The sequence below is a fragment of the Bubalus kerabau genome, chromosome X, assembly GCF_029407905.1.
Source record: "Bubalus kerabau isolate K-KA32 ecotype Philippines breed swamp buffalo chromosome X, PCC_UOA_SB_1v2, whole genome shotgun sequence".
NCBI lineage: Eukaryota > Metazoa > Chordata > Mammalia > Artiodactyla > Bovidae > Bubalus > Bubalus kerabau.
In genome coordinates this window covers 71442502-71464255 of record NC_073647.1, presented here as the reverse complement: position 1 = coordinate 71464255, position 21754 = coordinate 71442502, and the positions used below count along the sequence as shown (strand labels likewise).

The 21754-nt window shown below is 38.9% G+C and overlaps 1 protein-coding gene across 1 annotated transcript in view; it reads left to right on the top strand.

Annotated features, from left to right (window-relative positions):
- GUCY2F (guanylate cyclase 2F, retinal) overlaps positions 1–21754 on the top strand; it is a 136406-nt gene that overhangs the window by 458 nt on the left and 114194 nt on the right. The gene's annotated exons all lie outside the window — the stretch shown is intronic.

Below are 21754 nucleotides of genomic sequence, written 5' to 3'. Positions count from 1 at the left end.
TCCAAGTAACTTGCCCAATTCTGCTCATTCTCCCTCCCTCCCACCCCATTCCGCCTTTCTTTCTCTTTCCTCGACACAAACTTTGATCGCTCTATTCTCATTTTTTCCAAAATTCTTCTAGTTTTTGAAGACCTATCTTAGTCTAGCCTCAATTTTCCCTTCCAGACTTCTCTCCTATTATTTACCAACACTGGCAAAGTTAACTACTGTTTACCAAAAATGACTCATGTTTACCACTTTATAGGTGATTGTCTGACATACAGTCCCTGATGCAGAAATATTTTCCTATCCATGACAGAGGAGATTATGCAGCCGACCCCCTATTTGAGTGTAGGAAGTTGGGACTGATTAGATAAATTTTGGTGTGTTGAGAGGTATCATTACAATTCAGGAGATGGTTAAGGGGCCTGGAATAGCAGACTGTAGGAGCAATAAACTGGATTGTAGGGCTGCTTATGGCTATTCAGTTCAGTCATTTCTCTTGGTCAAGTGTAGACATATGGAGCCAAAGCTCTTTGGACTTATCACCATTCCTATCTGAACTTCCCCTTGGTCTTGATTCGAGAAGGACTAGTCTAGGTCAATCAAGGAAGTGATCTGAGCAGTCAGTCTCTTCTCAGGTCTCTAACTGGTGACCAGCATTCACTAAGTCTCCTGCTCTACCCACTAAGTTAGCCAGGCACATTTGGCCTGTTCACATTAAATAGTGCTTTTGAAAAACAACTTTTTTGAGATACAATTCATATCACCCATTTAAGGTGTAGAATTTGGTGGATTTTAGTATATTCAGAGTTGTGAAAGCATCATCATGAAATTTTACAACTTTTTGAATGTCCTGAAAAGAAATCCTTTTCCCATTAGCAGTCATTTCCCATTCCTCTTTCACCCCAGCTCCTGGCACCAGTAATGCACTTTTTACTTACGTAGATTTGCCATTCTGGACATTTCATATAAATGGAATCATACAATATGTGGTTCTTTGTGTTTCAGCAGAATGTTATCAAAGTTCATCCATGTTGTAGCATGTATCAGTACTCTTTTCCTTTTACTTGTAGAATAATATTCCAACTGTATGAATATAACATTTTGTTTATTCATTAATCCATTGATGGGCATTTGGGTGGTTTCATTTTAGGATATTATGAATAATTCTTCCATAAAAGTTTGTGTACAAGTTTTTGTGTGGACACTTTCAATTCTCTTGAGCAGATACCTGGGAGTGGAATTTCTGGGTCATATTGTAATTTATGGGCTTCCCAGGTGGCTCAGTGGTAAAGAAACCAGTTACAATGCAGGAGCTGTAGGAGATGTGGGTTCAGTCCCAGGGTTGGGAAGATCACCTGGAGGAGGGCACAGCAACCAACTCCAGTATTCTTGCCTGGAGAAGTCCATGGACAGAGGAGCCTGGTAGGCTGCAGTCCATGGGATCTCAAGAGTCAGATGTGACTTAGCAACTAAACCACCACCAGGGGCCTATTGGGCAGATTGCCTAACTAGTAGTGATCAGATGATTCTTGATTGGTTTACTATTTTATTTTGGGGAGGGCCCAAACCATAATTAAGCCTTGGTTTGGTGACATTGAGGCTTAGCATAAACCATTCCATTTTGGTCCTGTTTTGTTTTTAAACATATCTTTAACATTTTATGGAACTGCTGGATTGCTTTCAACAGTGGCTGAATCATTTTACAATCCCACCAGCAATGCATGAGGGTTCCAATTTTCCACATCCTCACCAACGCTTGTTATTGTCTATCTTTAAAAAAATTTTGTTTATTAAATTAATTTATTTTAATTGGAGGCTAATTACAATATTGTGGTGGATTTTGCTGTACATTGACATGAATCAGCCATGGGTGTACATGTGTCCCCCCATCCTGAACCCCCCTCCCACCTCCCTCCTCACCCTATCCTTCTGGGTTGTCCCAGAGCACCAGCTTTGAGTGTCCTGCTTCATGCATTGAACTTGCATTGGTCATCTGTTTTACATATGGTAATATACATGTTTCAATGCTATTCTCTCAAATCATCCCACCCTTGTCTTCTCCCACAGAGTTCAAAAGTCTGTTCTTTACATCTGTGTCTCTTGCTATCTTGCATATAGGGTTGTTGTTACTGTCTTTCTAAATTCCATATTATATGCATTAATATACTGTATTGGTGTTTCTCTTTCTGACTTACTTCACTCTGTATAATAGGCTCCAGTTTCATCCACCTCATTAAAACGGACTCAAATGCATTCTTTTTTATAGCTGAGTAATATTCCATTGTGTATATGTACCACAACATCCTTATCTATTTGTCTGCCGTTGGACATCTAGGTTGCTTCCAAGACCTAGCTATTGTAAACAGTGTTGCCATGAACTTTGGGGTACATATGCCTCTTTCAATTCTGGTTTCCTTGATGTGTATGCCCAGCAGTGGGATTGCTGGGTTGTATGGCAGTTCTATTTCCATTTTTTTAAAGGAATCTCCACACTGTTCTCCATAGTGACTGTACTAGTTTGCATTCCCACCAACAGTGTAAGAGGGTTCCCTTTTCTCTGCATCCTCTCCAGCATTATTGTTTGTAGACTTTTGAATGGCAGCCATTCTGACTGGCATGAGATGGTACCTCATAGTGGTTTTGATTTGCATTTCTCTGATAATGAGTGATGTTGAGCATCTTTTCATGTGTTTGTTAGCCATCTGCATGTCTTCTTTGGAGAAATGTCTGTTCAGTTCTTTGGCCCATTTTTTGATTGGGTCATTTATTTTTCTGGAATTGAGTTGCATGAGCTGCTTGTATATTTTGGAGATGAATTCTTTGTCAGTTGTCTTGTTTGCTATTATTTTCTCCCATTCTGAAGGCTGCCTTTTCATCCTGGTTATAGTTTCCTTCGTTGTGCAAAAGATTTTAATTAGGTCCCATTTGTTTATTTTTGTTTTTATTTCCATTACTCTGGGAGGTGGGTCATACAGGATCTTGCTGTGATTTATGTCAGAGAGTGTTCTGACTATGTTTTCCTCTAAGAGTTTTATAGTTTCTGATCTTACACTTAGATCTTTAATCCATTTTGAGTTTATTTTTCTGTGTGGTGTTAGAAAGTGTTCTAGTTTTATTCTTTTTCAGGTGGTTGTATTGTCTATCTTTTTAATTATAGCCATCCTAGTGAGTTCAAAGTAGTATCTCACTGAGGCTTTGATTTGCATCTCCCTGATACCTAATGATGTTGAGCATCTTTTCATGAGCTTATTGGTCATTTGTAGATCTTCTTTAGTGGAGGACAGAGGAGCCTGGTGTGCTGCAGTCCATGGGGCTGCAAAAAGTCAGACACGACTTAGCAACTGAAAAACAACAACAATCTTCTTTCAAATCTGTACATTCAGATCCTTCGTCTATTTTAAAAATTAGGTTATCTGCCTTTTTATCATTGTTGTAAATATTCTTCATATATTCTACAAACAAGTCCCTGATCATATATACAATTGTAAGTTATTTTTTCTCATTCTGCAGGTTGTCTTTTCACTACTGTGGAGCTGTAGAGAGGGGGATGGGAATAGATGAGTAGGGCAAGTTATAACACTACAAACCCTGATGTGTTTATCTGTGTTTAGCGGTTCCTCTTGAATAAGTAAGTACTGCTTAGAATTTGCAAGTGTTTGCTTAATTTCTAGAGTTCTGAAAAAGTTAATTTTGACAATTTTGCTAGTGTTTTTATTGCTTTTATTGAAGGGTGGACTTACAGAGGTCCTCACACTGCCATTCCAGAAACCCTGCCTGTATAGCCCTTGTGTAATCTTTTGAAAGGCGTTATTGTAGTCTGCCTTTTGTTATTATGTATTTATATGCTTTATTAGATTTGAAGTTTCTGTGGCTAACCGTATGTGTTTTTGATATGTTAAACACTCACTCATACCACTGGTATTGAGTAAAAACCTTACATGGAATAAGTAGGTAGTTAAAAGTGAATGTCCAAATGAAATTTCATCCTCCTTTAGCCTCATTCTGAATCCATTCTGAAAGAAGTGAGAATGTGACCTAATTTCTTATAAATGAAACTTTTTCTTCCTACCATGATAAAAATGAGAGAATAATCTATTTTCACCTCATTACTTTCCAACTGCCTCCTCTATCAGGTATTCACAAGCCTTATCTTCAGGAGAGAACAATTCTTTCAACTCTGCTGCAAACTTCTTTTCCTTCAAGTAATTATTTTCAGAAGCAAAATGTACAATATGGCTTTTGTCTTGGCTGAGTGCTCAGGTTTTGGGAAATCTGACTAACATTCTGGCTCAACCAGTCTAAAAATTTCTTAGAAAAATGTGAATTATTGTTGTCAAGACATCATAACATAAGGTTCAGACAGGGGCATACTGTTAATTAGCAGGATGAGAAACTAAGATCTGCAAATTTTCTTATCTTACTTGGCTCTTAGAAGTCGTCTTCATAATAAACATCTGTACTTTTTCTTACCTTCTGTCTTCCATCTATTTCCAACTTCTTTTCTGCTTCCATGTATTCAACAGAAATAAACAACACAAAAAGTTGTCCCCACCCCTCAAAAAAAGGAAAGGAAAAAAAATGCTGCTAGGGGATTAACATAGTCACTCAATTTTTCTCTATTCTTTTTATCATTAAGTATATGTTTTCCTGATATTAACATAGATCTACAAAAATTTTTGTTATTATTTTCCTGACAAAACATTTTCTCATCATTTTCTTTTCAACCTTTTGAGTTGCTGTGTTGAGGAGTGTCCTTTGTAGATTTCATATAGCTTGATTTTTCTGGGCTTGATAGTCTGTCTTTTAAAAAGAATATATTATGTTCCAGTGCACTATCCCCAAGCATCCAGTATCGTGCATCGAACCTGGACTGGCAACTCGTTACATACATGATATTTTACATGTTTCAATGCCATTCTCCCTAGTGCACTGGGACGACCCAGAGGGATGGTATGGGGAGGGAGGAGGGAGGAGGGAGGAGGGTTCAGGGTGGGGCACACATGTATACCTGTGGCAGATTCATTTTGATATTTGGCAAAACTAATACAATTATGTAAAGTTTAAAAATAAAATAAAATTTATAAAGTACAAAAAAAATAAAAATAAAAACAATATATTATGTTCCTACAGTAATATTCATAAAGTTTGTGTACTACATCATGGATTTTTACAAAAGTATACAGCTGTATAGCTAATCACTAACTACATCAAAATAATATTTTCAGTGCCCAGAAAGCTCCATTTTGTCCACTGTCAGTCAATGATCCCCAAAGGAAACCATTATAATGACTTTGATGATTATAGATCACTTTTTTCATATAAATGGATTTATATAGCATGTACTCTTTAACACTGGCTTCTTTCACTCAGCATTAGTATGAGCGTATCCAAGTTCTTGCATTTTAGCAATAGTTCACTCTTTATAACAGCTTCAAAAGGGAGATAACAAAAGGGAAAGTGGAGAAGAAAACTGATTTGAGGGGGAAAGAGTTCAATATTTCCTTATTAAATTGTATTCTGGCTTAAAAAAAAAGTCCTTGATTTAGAGAAGTTTCTTTCCATTCTTCATTTGGTGTGTATGTTTTTTATTCCTTAAAATTATATACAGGTTGAATTTTATCGAATGCCTGTTTTGCAAGTATTGGCAGCCTTCTCCTTTATTCAGCTAATATAATAAATTGAGTTGGTTGACTTTTAAATATTTAAACAAGATTCGTTATTGAGATAAACCTCACTTGTCATGATTCATTTCATACACTGCTAGATTTATTTTCTTAAAATTTTTTTAGGATTTTTTGAATCTATCTTCATGACAGATACTGACTTGCATTCTTCCTTTCTTGTTTTTTCCTTATTAGGCTTTGGTATCAGTGTTCTGCTGGCCTCATTAAATACAACTACTTTGGATTTCTCTTTTGGTGTTTGCATTGTATATATTCCCACTTTTTTTACTTTTAACTTTTCTGTACCTATTATTTAATCTGAATCTCTTTTAAGCAGCACGTATTTGCATTGTTTTCTATAAAAGAAAAAGCAATCTGATAATCTATTTTAATTGAAGTGTTTAATCCATTACACTTAAAAAAATTATTGAATATGGCCGGGTTTATAGCTACCATTGTGCTACTTGTTTTTTACTTGGACAATCTATTTTTACTTTTCCTTTCTTGCCTTTTATTATTAAAATATTTTTATTACCCTGTTTTATCCTGTATTACTTTTTTTTCTGTTTTTCAAAACATGCTGTTTATTTTAAAAGCAACCTGTTGAATTTTGTCTATTAATATATGTCTTCTGTTAACATTTTTTTGCTCAAGATTATGTGTGTTGACAACTCTTATAGCTTCTGGGAATTCATTTCAGTAGCGAGCCTGACAACCAGTGGTAACATACTGTATTACACAATTTCTTTAAATTCCTTTCAGGCAACCTCTTTTCAACCACGATGTTTTGTTCCAGAGCCCACGCAAGAACAATTTTTTTCCAAAGTAAAAGTTTTTTTCTCCAGGTCTTTGCAGTAGGAAGTCGTGATTTCCTTGTGAATGGATGGAACTTACAGCCTAATTGTTCAATTCAAAATTCAAAAGCCACAAAATTTGGCCTAAAGTAAACAAAGCACATTTATTCTCTTGTTCCTAATTGCTTGAAATTTTATCCAGGTTTTCTAAAAGTTGATTGAGTCTTGCCAACATTTTCTATGAACCACACATGGATTTGGAGTTTATAGGAAAGCCCAAACCTCTAGAAACAAACCCTGCATCAAGAAAGTTTCATTTGGTTTCAAGTTTCAGTGTAAAAATCTAATATAACCTTATTAAAAAAGCACTAAGCAATACTAGATGGAGTGAATCTCTGTTTCCAGCAAAATGCCATGCTTATGTATCATTGAATACTGGTACTAATTTATGTCTGTAAGTCTTGAATGAAGTCCTCTCTATGTTTTGAAGTAAATGCAACTATGCACATTTTATTTTATTTATTTTTAAAATTTATTTATTTTTTAATTGAAGGATAATTGCTTTACAGAATTTTGTTGTTTCCTGTCAAAAATCAACATGAATCAACCATGAGTGTATATATATATCCCCTCCCTTTTGAACCTCCCTCCCCATCCCACCCCTATAGGTTGATACAGAGCCCCTGTTTGAGTTTCCTGAGACATAGAGAAAATTCCTGTTGGCTATCTGTTTACATATGGAAATGTAAGTTTCCACGTTATACTCTCTCCATACATCTCACCCTCTCCTCCCCTCTCCCCATGTCCATAAGTCTATCCTCTATGTCTGTTTCTCCACTGCTGCCCTGCAAATAAATTCTTCAGTACCATTTTTCTAGATTCCATATATATGCGTTAGTATACGATATTTATCTTTCTTTTTCTGACTTACTTCACTCTGTATAATAGGCTCTAGGTTCATCCACCTCATTTTAACTGACTCAAATGCGTTCCTTTTTCTGGCTGAGTAATATTACATTGTGTATATATACCACAACTTCTTTACCCATTCATCTGTCGATAGACATCTAGATTGATTCCATGTTCTAGCTATTGTAAGTAGTGCTGCAGTGGGATACATGTGTCTTTTTCAATTTTGGTTTTCTCAGGGTATATGCCTAGGAGTGGGATTGCTGGGTCATATGGTGGTTTTATTCCTAGTTTTTTAAAAACTAATTTATTTATTTTAATTGGAGGCTAATTACTTTACAATATTGTAGTGGTTTTTGCCATACATTGACATGAAACAGCCATGGGTGTACACGTGTCTCTCATCCAGAAAGACATAAGTATCTGAATGCAGAGTTCCGAAGAATAGCAAGGAGAGAGAAGAAAGCCTTCCTCAGCGATCAATGCAAAGAAATAGAAGAAAACAACAGAATGGGAAAGACTAGAGATCTCTTCAAGAAAATTAGAGATACCAAGGGAACATCTCATGCAAAGATGGGCTTGATAAAGAACAGAAATGTTATACACCTAACAGAAGCAGAAGATACCAAGAAGACGTGGCAAGAATACACATAAGAACTGTACAAAGAAATCTTCATGACCCAGATAATCACGATGGTATGATCACTCACCTAGAGCCAGACATCCTGAAATGTGAAGTCAAGTGGGTCTTTAAAGCATCACTATGAACAAAGCTAGTGGAGGTAATGGGATTCCAGTGGAGCTATTTCAAATCCTGAAAGATGATGCTGTGAAAGTGCTGCACTCAATATGCCAGCAAATTTGGAAAACTCAGCAGTGGCCACAGGACTGGAAAAGGTCAGTTTTCATTCCGATCCCAAAGAAAGACAATGCCAAAGAATGCTCAAGCTACCGCACAATTGCACTCATCTCACACGCCAGCAAAATAATGCTCAAAATTCTCCAAGCCAGGCTTCAGCAATACATGAACCGTGAACTTCCTGATGTTCAAGCTGGTTTTAGAAAAGGCAGAGGAACCATAGATCAAATTGCCAACATCTGCTGGATCATGGAAAAAGCAAGAGAGTTCCAGAAAAACATCTATTTCTGCTTTATTGAGTATGCCAAAGCCTTTGACTGTGTGGATCACAATAAACTGTGGAAAATTCTGAAAGAGATGGGAATACCAGACCACCTGACCTGCCTCTTGAGAAACCTGTATGCAGGTCAGGAAGCAACAGTTAGAACTGGACATGGAAGAACATACTGGTTCCAAATAGGAAAAAGAGTATGTCAAGGCTGTATATTGTCACCCTGCTTATTTAACTTATATGCAGAGTACATCAGGAGAAATACTAGGCTTGAAGAAGCACAAGCTGGAATCAAGATTTCCGGGAGAAATATCAATAACCTCAGATATGCAGGTGACACCACCCTTATGGCAGAAAGTGAAGAGGAACTAAAAAGCCTCTTGATAAAAGTGAAAGAGGAGAGTGAAAAAGGTGGCTTAAAGCTCAACATTCAGAAAACGAAGATCATGGCATCTGGTCCCATCACTTCATGGCAAATAGATGGGGAAACAGTGGAAACAGTGTCAGACTTTATTTTGGGGGCTCCAAAATCACTGCAGATGGTGTTTGCAGCCATGAAATTAAAAGACGCTTGCTCCTTGGAAGGAAAGTTATAACCAACCTAGACAGCACGTTAAAAAGCAGAGACATTACTTTGCCAACAAAGGTCCGTCTAGTCAAGGCTATGGTTTTTCCAGTAGTCATGTATGAATGTGAGAGGTGGACTGTGAAGAAAGCTGAGCGTGAAATAATTGATGCTTTTGAACTGTGGTGTTGAAGAAGACTCTTGAGAGTCCTTGGACTGCAAGGAGATCCAACCAGTCCATCCTAAAGGACATCAGTCCTGGGTGTTCATTGGAAGGACTGATGCTGAAGCTGAAACTCCAATACTTTGGCCACCTCATGCGAAGAGTTGACTCATTGGAAAAGACCCTGATGCTGGGAAGGATTGGGGGCAGGAGGAGAAGGGGACGGCAGAAGAGATGGCTGGATGGCATCACCGACTCGATGGACATGAGTTTGAGTGAACTCCGGGAGTTGGTGATGGGGTCACAAAGAGTTGGACACGACTGAGTGACTGAACTGAACCAAACTGTGCTAGTCCCTAGGGATTCAGCAATGAACAAGACTAAGTCTTGCTTTCCTGAAGTGAGGGAGACAGATTATAGGTACATGAACAAAACAACAAATAAGATAATTTCAGATCATACTCTGTTGAAAAAAATGGGGTAATGGCAAATAAGTATTATAGGAAGAAAAATCTTAGAGTCGTAAGGGAAGTGTGGTTAGAAAAAAGAGAAAAGGGTTGTGGACTAAGTTCTGGGGCATTCCAGGATTTATAGGTTTGCAAAAAGAAGACACGTGTATACCTGTGACGGATTCATGTTGATGTATGGCAAAACCAATACAATATTGTAAAGTAATTAACCTCCAATTAAAATAAATAAATTTATATTAAAGAAAAAAAGAAGAATGTGTTTGTGGTTCTCACTAAATGCCAGGCACTGTCCTAAGTACATTACATGCAGTAATTCATTCAGTCCTTGCCAGAATCCTGTTGCTGCTGCTGCTAAGTCGCTTCAGTCGTGTCCGACTCTGTGCGACCCCATAGACGGCAGCCCACCAGGCTCCCCCATCCCTGAGATTCTCCAGGCAAGAACACCAGAGTGGGTTGCCATTTCCCTCTCCAATGCATGAAAGTGAAAGGTGGAAGTGAAGTCGCTGAGTCGTGTCCCACTCTTTGTGACCCCATGGACTGCAGCCTACCAGGCTCTTCCATCGCCTTCTCTGGCCAGAACCCCAGAGGGTATCATTTTTATCTTACCATCATTTTACTAAAGATTAAACTGAGGCACAGAGAGGTTAAGTAACTTGCCTAAGGTCATATAGGAGGCAAATGCTCAAACTGGGATTTGGACTTAGACAGTCTTGTTTTGTAACCCATGTTCTTAACTTCCTTGAAGAATACTGTCCCCTCCTAAGCCACCTAGCCAAGAGGAGAGAGAAGGAAGAAGCTGTAAAAGAGACTGAGAAGTAGTATCAACTCTATGAGTTTCAGTTTTCTCATTTGTAATATGGAAATAATATTGTGCTGCACAAGGATGTTGTGGAGATAAAATCTTATAATGCATGCAAAGAATGTATCACAGTGATAGATACTTGTATCATATCACAGTGATGACTTGATAGATGGCAGTTACTATTATTATCTTGCAGACTGTTGTAATAGCTTCCTAACTCACCTGCCTGACTCCTCTCTCTCCAGCTGTACCTTCCCCCCAAACCACACAACCAGCTTGAAAGTGAAGTCTCTCAGTCGTGTCCAGACTCTTTGCGACCCCATGGACTGTAGCCTACTAGGCTCTTCCATCCATGGGATTCTCCAGGCAAGAATACTGGAGTGGGTTGCCATTTCCTTCTCCAGGAGATCTTCCTGACCCAGGGATTGAACCCGGGTCTCCCACATTGTAGGCAGATGCTTTACCATCTGAGCCACCAGCTTACATATTCCCATTTACATCAATGCAGGGTTTCCATTTTTATCTTACATACTGCTCACCTGCTCAAAATCCTTCAATGGTTATCAATTGCCTACAAGCAGGAGTAGGCTAATTTTTTTTTTTTTTTGGGTAAAAGGCCACATAGTAAGTATTCTTAGGCTTTGTGAGCTTATTTGTTCTCCATTGCCACTACTTATCCCTGCCATTGTATAGTAAAAGCATTCATAGAAAGTACATAATACAATGTGTGTGGATGCATTCCAATAAAATTGTACTTACAAAACCAACCAAGGATGGGGGTGGGGGGCGGGTTGCTGAATTCGACCCACAGGCCAGAGTTTGTCAACCCTTGGCCTACAGAATTAATTTGACATTCAGGACCCTACCTGCTTCTTACAACCTTGCCTTCCACTTGCTCTCAACTATTGGTTCACAGACTGGCCCTTGTACACAGAGGTAAAGAGACATCAAAAAACAGACAAAGCACTCGAGATTGGTAGATGGCAGATTTAATGAGCAAGGGAGCTTATATACTAGGCTTATCTTTGTGTATGGGGGCGGAGGTCTGCAAGATGAGTAGATTCCTCCAGAATCTTCAAAGTTTATATTGAGGCCTTAACTGGGTTTAGTAACATATAGTTCAGATGGCCTCACCACCACATTACTGTCTAAAGGCTGTATTCTGGGGATAGCTTGTGGCCTGGGGAAGACAAGTGGAATGCACATTCCAAGGATAGGGAGGAGCCTCCAGTTGCTCAAGTCCAGATTGCAGGTCAACTGGTGGTCATGTCCTCCAATACCAATCATCCATTGAACACTCCAACCAAACCAGATGATGCTCTGTTCTCTTTGTTTACCCTAGTTCCTCTATCTTAATTGCCCTCCTCTTCAAGCTCTGTCTGTTGAAGTCCTGTGTATCTGTATTGATTAGGTTACTTTGCAAGCAACAGAACTAACTTTGGCTGTGGTACAGACTGCAGAAACCCATCAATATTTTCTTTTTGGATGCCCATTTAGATGTCTTTTTCTTTCTGGATGCCCATCTAGATTACATTTTCCAACCCACCTTTCAGTAAAGTGTAGCCATGTAATTGAGTTTTGGCCAGTGGAATATGAACAGAAGTGACATGTGCTATTTTCCATCAAAACCTCCCACCTTTAATCCTGCCAGCTGAATGCAGAGGATGCCTGTTTTAGTCAACTCAAGCTGCTATAACAAAATACCATAAACCGAGTGATATAAACAACAGAAATTTACTTCTCACAGTTCTGGAGCTGGGATGTTCAAAATCAAGGTGCTGACTGATTCAGTTCCTGATGAGGTCCCTCTTCTCTGTCTGCAGATGGCCATCTTGCTGTATTCTCACATGGTAGCAAGATCATCTCTCTTTTTTAAAGAAGTTGAATATTTTATTATTAAATTGTTTATTCTCCTGCAAGGCTGTTGCTTCACTGTATAAAAATAGCACCAGCAAAAACAGTATATTGCAAAATTAAGATAGTAATATTCTTCACTGGACACTATACAACTAACAAACTTTTCTCCACTGGCAGTTAATTCTAGTGGGAAGATCATTTTGACCCAAATCCAAGGATAGTTATAAGCAAGTTACAATGTCATATAAGGTTTAAGATAACCATGTTATCCTTGAATTACATAATTTTTGTAATTAGTTTTCCGGAGATAGTTTCAGGAATTCTGAATATTATAACTGGAGCCTAGACTAAAAATCACAGGATGCTGTGGAAAACATGCACAGTGTTTATCTGAAGTCATTAGAAAGTTAAGGGGTATTTTCTTCAGGAAAAAATGTTACAAGTAGTTTCTTTTGCTAAAAGTTGCTTTTTAAATAATTATCCACCACTAATTTAAGACAATGATGCTAGATTGGAGAAGGCAATGGCACCCCACTCCAGTACTCTTGCCTGGAAAATCCCATGGACGGAGGAGCCTGGTGGGCTGTAGTCCATGGGGTCGCTGAAGGTCAGACTGAGCGACTTCACTTTCACTTTTCACTTTTCACTTTCATGCATTGGAGAAGGAAATGGCAACCCACTCCAGTGTTCTTGCCTGGAGAATCCCAGGGACAGGGGAGCTTGGTGGGCTGCCGTCTATGGGGTCGCACAGAGTCGGACATGACTGAAGCGACTTAGCAGCAGCAGCAGCATACTAGATTAAGTTGTTTCAAAGTAGTTTATTTAGGGGTTCCATTTTCACTCAATAAATTTTATGTATGAGAGCATATGAGAATATGCTTCTTCACTCATTAGTTCATCTAGTTCTGAAGGGTTACTGAATGTCATCTTGATCAGTCAACCATCTTCATAACAAGACTTGTTGACAAGTCCTGGATTTTCTGTTGCTGCTGCTGCTGCTGCTGCTAAGTCGCTTCAGTCATGTCCGACTCTGTGCGACCCCATAGACGGCAGCCCACCAGGCTCCCCGTCCCTGGGATTCTCCAGGCAAGAACACTGGAGCGGGTTGCCATTCCCTTCTCCAATGCATGAAAGTGAAAAGTGAAAGTGAAGTCGCTCAGTCATGTCTGACCCTCAGCGACCCCATGGACTGCAGCCTTCCAGGCTCCTCTGTCCATGGGATTTTCTAGGCAAGAGTACTGGAGTGGGGTGCCATTGCCTTGGGGTCCCAAATGAGAGCCAGAGGGGGAATGTTTCATAAGGACCTTCCGAACCTTGAGAAGTTCTAGACTCCAACCTTTTTTTCCTCAGCTCTCTGAAACTTTCCCAAACTCGACACTACTTTTTAGCCACTCTGCTTAACTTCTCTAATTTGTTGCCCCATGCAACTTAATTGGCAATTTTCTGAAAGGAAAAAAACCTGGGATGAATGTCATGCTCACTTTTCTGTGCTTCTCCTATCTCCAGATGGTGGCCACTTAAGACTTTGGCACAACATAAACTCCAGTTTTTATTCCTCCAGTCTTGTGATATTACCTAAAGCTCTGATGGCCTCTCTGCCTCTTCCAAGTCATCCTCTACTCAGTGTCTGGGCCAAGAATTAACATATCCTAAGGGAAAAAACAACATGTAGGAAGTTGGGCTTACTTTGATGAGTTTCCCTCCTTTCTCGAATTTCCCTTCCCAAGTCCTGGCTCCCTGATACTTTCAAAAAGGATTTTGGTTTTTGGAATTTTACCTGATTTTTAAAGTTACTCTCAGCAACAACATTGATCTGCTACAAGTTGCTCCATCCTGAATCAGAAGTCCCTTGTATGGTACAATATTTTCATAAGTATTGGGCCTGGAATTTTCTTGTATATTTCTCTAATTTGTGTACCCATAACTGAATTGGAAACCAGATGTTTGCAATTCCTTAAATACGTAATGTTTAATGATGATGGTGCCAGTGTGACAATGTGTGTATCAGTCAGATTTTAGTGTAGGAAAGAGAAGCCACTCTAAGAACTTTAAGCAGGAATGGATATCTTTACCTTTTTATTGCAAAAATGGAATTATGTAACGTGTTTTATTAAATACAGCATATATCATGACATATATACACAGCATTTTTTTTAGTTTGATCTAAAATATCTCATAGTGTAGATGTACTGTAATGAATTTAGCCATCCTTCTATTTATGGAAATTCAGGTAGTCTCCAGGGTTTTCTTTTTCTTGCCACTGAAAATAACACTGCAATAAATGTCTTTGTGGCAGTGAATCCTGATGCTCTTATTTTTGTACAATAGAATTTTCTAAGTAAGACTGCTGGGTCAAAGGGTATATGTATTTTAAAGCTGTAATAGATACAGTTAGACTGCACTCTAGAAAGTTTATAACAATTTACAGGAATGAATTTAAAACAGAGAAATGAATACTTACAAAGTTGCTGGAAGGTCTAAAGGAGGAGAGTGGAGTCTAGATTTAAAAGAATAGTTCTAAAAAATACTGAACTGAAACCTCAAGGGACCTCCTCCTTTTGATGTCACCTCTAGAGCCCTGCCAGAATCAAGGGCCTGCCATTGTCACCTCGGTATCTGGTACAGCTCTCTCTGAGTACCCAGGGAGGTGGACGAAGAGCATCAATAACTGCGAACCAGTGATTAGAAATTACATTGAGAAACTGCTCTTGCTGCCTTTGCTGGGGGTAACTCCTCTGTTCCTCTTGATACCCAGGAAGCTGGAAAAGAAACACTGCAGAAAATCCTCATATCTATAAGCAGGGCTACAATTTCTAGCTTGTCAACCCACTTCCAGGGACTTCCCTGGTAGTTTGGTGGTAAAGATTCCACCTGCCAGTGCAGGAGACATAAGAGATATGGGCTTGATCCCTGGGTCAGGAAGATCCCCTGGAGAAGGAAATGGCAACCTGCTCCAGTATTTTTGCTTGGGAAATCCCACAGACAGAGGAGCCTGGCAGGCCACAGCCCATAGGGTCGCAAAAGAGTTAGACAATACTTAGTGACTAAACAACAACAACAGCCTATTTCTATCTGCCAGACTTTTACATAAGTGAATCTAGGTAGGTGATATCTAATTTACATGCAAAACCCTAGCTGGGTGGGACTCTGTGGTGGAATGGACATGGAGTAAACCAATCCATACTGCTAGCTACATTCTATAGTTATTATACATTATTATATAACTAACTACCCAATTTTGCATAATGCTGGGCAAGACATTAATTAGGGGCTATTCTCTTGATACCACTGGACCTTAGAAGTGGGAGAAGAGACAAAGAGATTCTTTACAAAACAGGAAATTCATATCACTTAAAGAATTATGGCAAAAGAATGTTTGAACAACTCACCAGTAATCCAAAAATGCATATTAAAATCAGATACCATTTTGGGGGAAGGACCTGTGAAATTAACAAATATAAATTTGAGACAAGATAGAGCTGATGACAGAGCAATAAAATGGACACTTTCATTTTATTCACTGTTAGAGCATAAATTGGCCCAAATATTTTGGAAAATAAATAGACCATGTGTGTTAAAAATCATTATTGATGTTCGTATACTCTAACCCAGTAATTTCACTTCTGGGAATCTGTTCAAAGGTAATAATCCTGATATACTGAAAAGAAGTTTATATTAAAATATATTCATTGTAGCATCACTTATAATAGAAAAATGGAAGCAATCTAAGGTTATAATAATAGGGGAATGGTTGAGTGAATTTTGGAGCATACCCAAAATTAAATATTCCACAGCCATAAAATAATGCATAAGTGAAATGATAATGATGTTAGCCGGAAACTTTCATTTTAATCCATTAAATACTAAAGGCATAATATCTAAGATCTACGACCTTTTAGGTCTATGACCTAAAAGATGATGCTGTTAAAGTGCTGCACTCAATATGCCAGCAAATTTGGAAAACATAGCAGTGGCCACAGGACTGGAAAAGGTCAATTTTCATTCCAATCCCAAAGAAAGGCAATGCCAAAGAATGTTCAAACTACCGCACATTTGCACTTATCTCACACGCTAGCCAAGTAATGCTCAAAATTCTCCAAGCTAGGCTTCAACAGTATGTGAACTGAGAACTTTCAGGTGTTCAAGCTGGATTTAGAAAAGGCAGAGGAACCGGAGATCAAATTGCCAACATCCACTGGATCATCAAAAAAGCAAGAGAGTTCTAGAAGAACATCTACTTTTGCTTTATTGACTATGCTAAAGCCTTTGACTGTGTGGGTCATAACAAACTGTGGAAAATTCTTAAGAGATGGGAATACCAGACCATATTACCTGCTTCCTGAGAAATCTATATGCAGGTCAAGAAGCAACAGTTAGAACTGGACATGGAACAATGGACTGGTTCCAAATTGGGAAAGGAGTACATCAAGGCTGTATAGTGTCACCCTGTTTATTTAACTTATATGCAGAGTACATCATGCAAAATGCTCGGTTGGATGAAGCACAAGCTGGAATCAAGATTGCCAGAAGAAATATTAATAACCTCAGATATACAGATGACACCACCCTTATGACAGAAAGCGAAGACTTCTTTAAAGAAGTATTTAAAGAGCCTCTTGATGAAAGTGAAAGAGGAGAGTGAAAAAGCTGGCTTAAAACTCAACATTCAGAAAACGAAGATCATGGCATCTGGTCCCATCACTTCATGGGAAATAGATGGGGAAACAGTGGAAATAGTGGCTGACTTTATTTTTCTGGGCTCCAAAATCACTGCAGATGGTGACTGCAGCCATGAAATTAAAAGATGCTTACTCCTTGGAAGGAAAGTTATGACCAACCTAGATAGCATATTCAAAAACAGAGACACTACTTTGCCAACAAAGGTCTGTCTAGTCAAGGCTATGGTTTTTTTCTTTTAATTTAAATTTATATATTTTAATTGGAGGCTAATTAGTTTACAATATTGTATTGGTTTTTCCAGTGGTCATGTATGGATGTGAGAGTTGGACCATAAAGAAAGCTGAGAGCTGAAAAATTGATGTTTTTGAACTGTGGTGCTGGAGAAGACTCTTGAGAGCCCCTTGGACTGCAAGGAGATCAAACCAATCAATCCTAAAGGAAATCAGTCCTAAATATTCATTGGAAGGACTGATGCTGAAGCTGAAGCTGCAATACTTTGGCCACCTAATTCGAAGAATTGACTCATTTAAAAAGACCCTGATGCTGGGAAAGATTGAAGGCTGGAGGAGAAGGGGATGACAGAGGATGAGATGGTTGGATGGCATCACTGACTCAGTGGACGTGAGTTTGAGCAAGGTGATGGACAGGGAAGCCTGGTGTATTGCAGCCCATGGCGTCACAAAGAGTCAGACACTACTGAGAAAGTGAACTTACTGACTGACCTTTTCAAGGACCTGCAAATGTGCTTTATTTACACTTGATGAAAATTATTGGCTTCAAATTATGTAGGTAACTGCAAAATTAAAGCCAATAAATGTCTAAGTAAATGTAAAAAAATGTAACACATTAATTTTATAAATTATTTCTTTTTGTATTCAGAAACATTATATCAGAAAAAAATTGATGGTTAGATTATATCAGTTTGTAAGAACTCCTGAGTATACATGATCTCTGTTAAGAAGTCATAAGTTCTAAATTTCAAAAGCAGAATTTTAAAAGTTACTTCAATTTAGCAAAAAATATATTTAATGTAGGATGTGAGTACATGTTAAAAGTATAAATGGAAATATATAGAGTGGCCCTCCAAAAGTAAGAGTACATGGGGTTTAGTATGGTCTTAAAATGCTCTGCCTAAGAAATGCCATGTTTTTAGTACCTAGTGTGTGCCAAGCTCTTTATATGCATCATCTTTAATCCTCACAACAGTACTGGTTTGTAGCTCTGTTTAATCATCATTTCTTTCATAAGAGGAATTATGCAAGTATCTCAAGATCACATGGCTAGGAAAGGTGGAGCTGAAATTCGAAGGCAGGTTGGCTTGACTCCACATCCTGAACCTTTAAGTTTATGTATGTTATAGTGTTATTTTTTTTTAAAGGAGCTTACACAATTGTATATGCGGTTTGATTGTGACTTTAGAAAAAATACAGTATTCATTAAGAACAAAATTTTTCTGGATTTTACTGTTGTGCATTTTCTAAAATATTTTTACAAGTCATGCAACACTTAAAAAAAATTGAGTTGGAGCATACTTGCGCAACAGTGACATCCTGTGGATATATGGAGGTCATTGCAGTCTTAGCTTTAATTTCAGTTGGGGAGCTGACTGCTTGAAGGCAGCGCTGAGCTTTATGTTGGTCAAGATTTCTGGGCTGAATGTGGCAGAAAACTTGGTCAGGATTCCACTTTTTCTCTCAAAATTGGAGAAGAAAATTTATGTCATTTTTTTTGGCAATTATACTTAAGTAGAGTTTAATGTGATTTTATTATACTTAAAATATTGTTCTGGGAAGGGTCTGTAAGTTTCACAAAATTGCCAGGAATCCACAGCAGGAAAAGTTCACTAATGCCTTGATTGGGTGTATTCTAGACAGGCTACTCCACTAGCTAGGTCCTGGAGAGAAGATCACAAGAAGCGGAGCTGCCACTGACTCATAGATAAATAAATAGACAGATAAATAGGTGAATAAAATACTCTCTAATAGCTTCTCTGCATCCTAAAGCAATATAGCAAAGTCATTACGCTCCCAGCCCTGGATCCATGTTGCCTGAATTTGAGATGTGACTCTAGCATCTCCTAGCTTTGTGGTCTTGGCCAACTCACACAACCCCTCTGTACTTTATCTTTTTCTCCATCTCTAAAGTGAGGATAAGAATTGTCCCGTCTTAGGGTTTTGTGAGAAAGAAATGAAATAATACACTTACAGTGTCATTTGGGGGGTGCTTAATGATTGGTAATTATTATATTGCCTGCTGCCCAAAACTAACCTTCCTTTAAGAATCAGTATATAACTTGTTGAGCATTATAAGCAAAGAGAACTTTGTCACTATTACTAAATTCACCAAAGAACTTTCAGTGGGATCGGGTTTATATGAAACATTTAAAGAGAAGTTGAAAATTGCTGTTCAGAGCCTGTACTGGAATCAGGAAGATCTGGCTTGAGCCCAAGCAAGTTACCTGATCTGTCTATGCCTCATTTGTCAAAGATGGAGAAAATAATAGTATGTGCATCATAGAGTTTTTGTGATAATTGAAAAGTGAGAGTGCCTTTCATGCTTGTAGCACATGTAGAGCTCACAGCAACTGTTAAATTTTGTTGTCCTCCTTATCCTCAGTGGGGTTACACATGACATGGCAGCCCCTGTGGCAAAATGTGTATGATTGTCTAATATCATTGCTTGTAGTTTTCCTCTCCCATTCTCAGTCATCTTCCCCTACCTCCCTTGCTCCTTAGGCTCTCACATGACTTCCTGACTGCAAAGAGCTACTTGTCCAAGCCTTGTTCTGGATGATTAACTAGGAACACATCATTCTGGACCTACTTTTATAATTGAGGCCCCAGCCCTGCAGAACTATTCATACTGTGTCTCGAAAAGAATGCATAGATCCCAGGGTAATGTCATGGAAAGCCTTGGCCACTTTCCCATGATGTATATAATTGGAGGTTTCCTGTAGTGTTTAGCAGTACAAAAAAGAATGATTGAATATTAAGGGATTGTGTTTCTGCTTTTGCAGCTAAAGTTAAGAAGGAATCTAGAAATATGTGTCTGGCTTCACAATCAGTCTTGTGGGGAGAGAGGGTTGGATCCCTTTGGATCCTTTTGTTCCATGTCTCCTTAGGAAATAAAGATCATCCAGAGGTGCCTGAATTCTGTAAATCACTAGGCTTCAATACAGGGAACATAGAATGGGAACTGATATAAGCTTCAATAAAATCCAGTAGAATCCCATGAACATTTTTCAACAAGACCCCTGAGGGACAACATTTAATCAGACAATGTAGCTGATGTTTCTGACACAGTGATTCTAAAAGGTCCATAGGAATGATCCCTAAGACTGTACTCATAAATGAATGTAAAATTTTTGCAATTTTTAGACTCACAAGGAACCCAAGTGGTTTTGAATCATTGTCATTTATCATCACTAATTATACTGTCACTGAGGGAGGTCTAGAGATCCAATGGATATTTTTGAGCTTATGGATAAATCCAGTGGCCTCACCCTATGATGCCTTTTAAGACACCTTGACTCTAAAGCTAGACGATTTGTTTTCACAATCTGGCTCCACCACATAGTAGTTGTGCATCCTTGGGCAAGTTACTTGACCTCTCTGTGCTTCAGTTTCCTCATCTATAAAAAGTGGGTGATAGTAATACTACAAATCCTATAGGACTATTGTGATGATTCAGTGATTTAGTACATGTAAAGCCCATAGAACAGTGCCTAGTACATAGTGAACCTGTTCAGTTCAGTTGCTCAGTTGTGTCCGACTCTTTGCGACCCCATGAATCGCAGCACGCCAGGCCTCCCTGTCTATCACCAACGCCCGGATTTCACTCAGACTCACGTCCATCGAGTCAGTGATGCCATCCAGCCATCTCATCCTCTGTCGTCCCCTTCTCCTCCTGCCCCCAATCCCTCCCAGCATCAGAGTCTTTTCCAATGAGTCCACGCTTCGCATGAGGTGGCCAAAGTACTGGAGTTTCAGCTTTAGCATCATTCCTTCCAAAGACATCCCAGGGCTGATCTCCTTCAGAATGGACTGGTTGGATCTCCTTGCAGTCCAAGGGACTCTCAAGAGTCTTCTCCAACACCACAGTTCAAAAGCATCAAATCTCAGCCTTCTTCACAGTCCAACTCTCACATCCATACATGACCACAGGAATAACCATAGCCTTGACTAGACGGACCTTTGTTGGCAAAGCAATGTCTCTGCTTTTCAATATGCTGTCTAGGTTGGTCATAACTTTCCTTCCGAGGAGTAAGCATCTTTTAATTTCATGGCTGCAGTCACCATCTGCAGTGATTTTGGAGGCCCAAAAAATAAAATCTGACACTGTTTCCACTGTTTCCCCATCTATTTCCCATGAAGTGATGGGACCAGATGCCATGATCTTCGTTTTCGAATGTTGAGCTTTAAGCCAACTTTTTCACTCTCCTCTTTCACCTTCATCAAGAGGCTTTTTAGTTCCTCTTCACTTTCTGCCATAAGGGTGGTGTCTTCTGCATATCTGAGGTTATTGATATTTCTCCTGGCAATCTTGATTCCAGCTTGTGTTTCTTCCAGTCCAGCATTTCTCATGATGTACTCTGCATATAAGTTAAATCAGCAGGGTGACAACATACAGCCTTGATGTACTCCTTTTCCTATTTGGAACCAGGCTGTTGTTGCATGTCCAGTTCTAACTGTTGCTTCCTGACCTGCATACAGATTTCTCAAGAGGCAGGTCAGGTG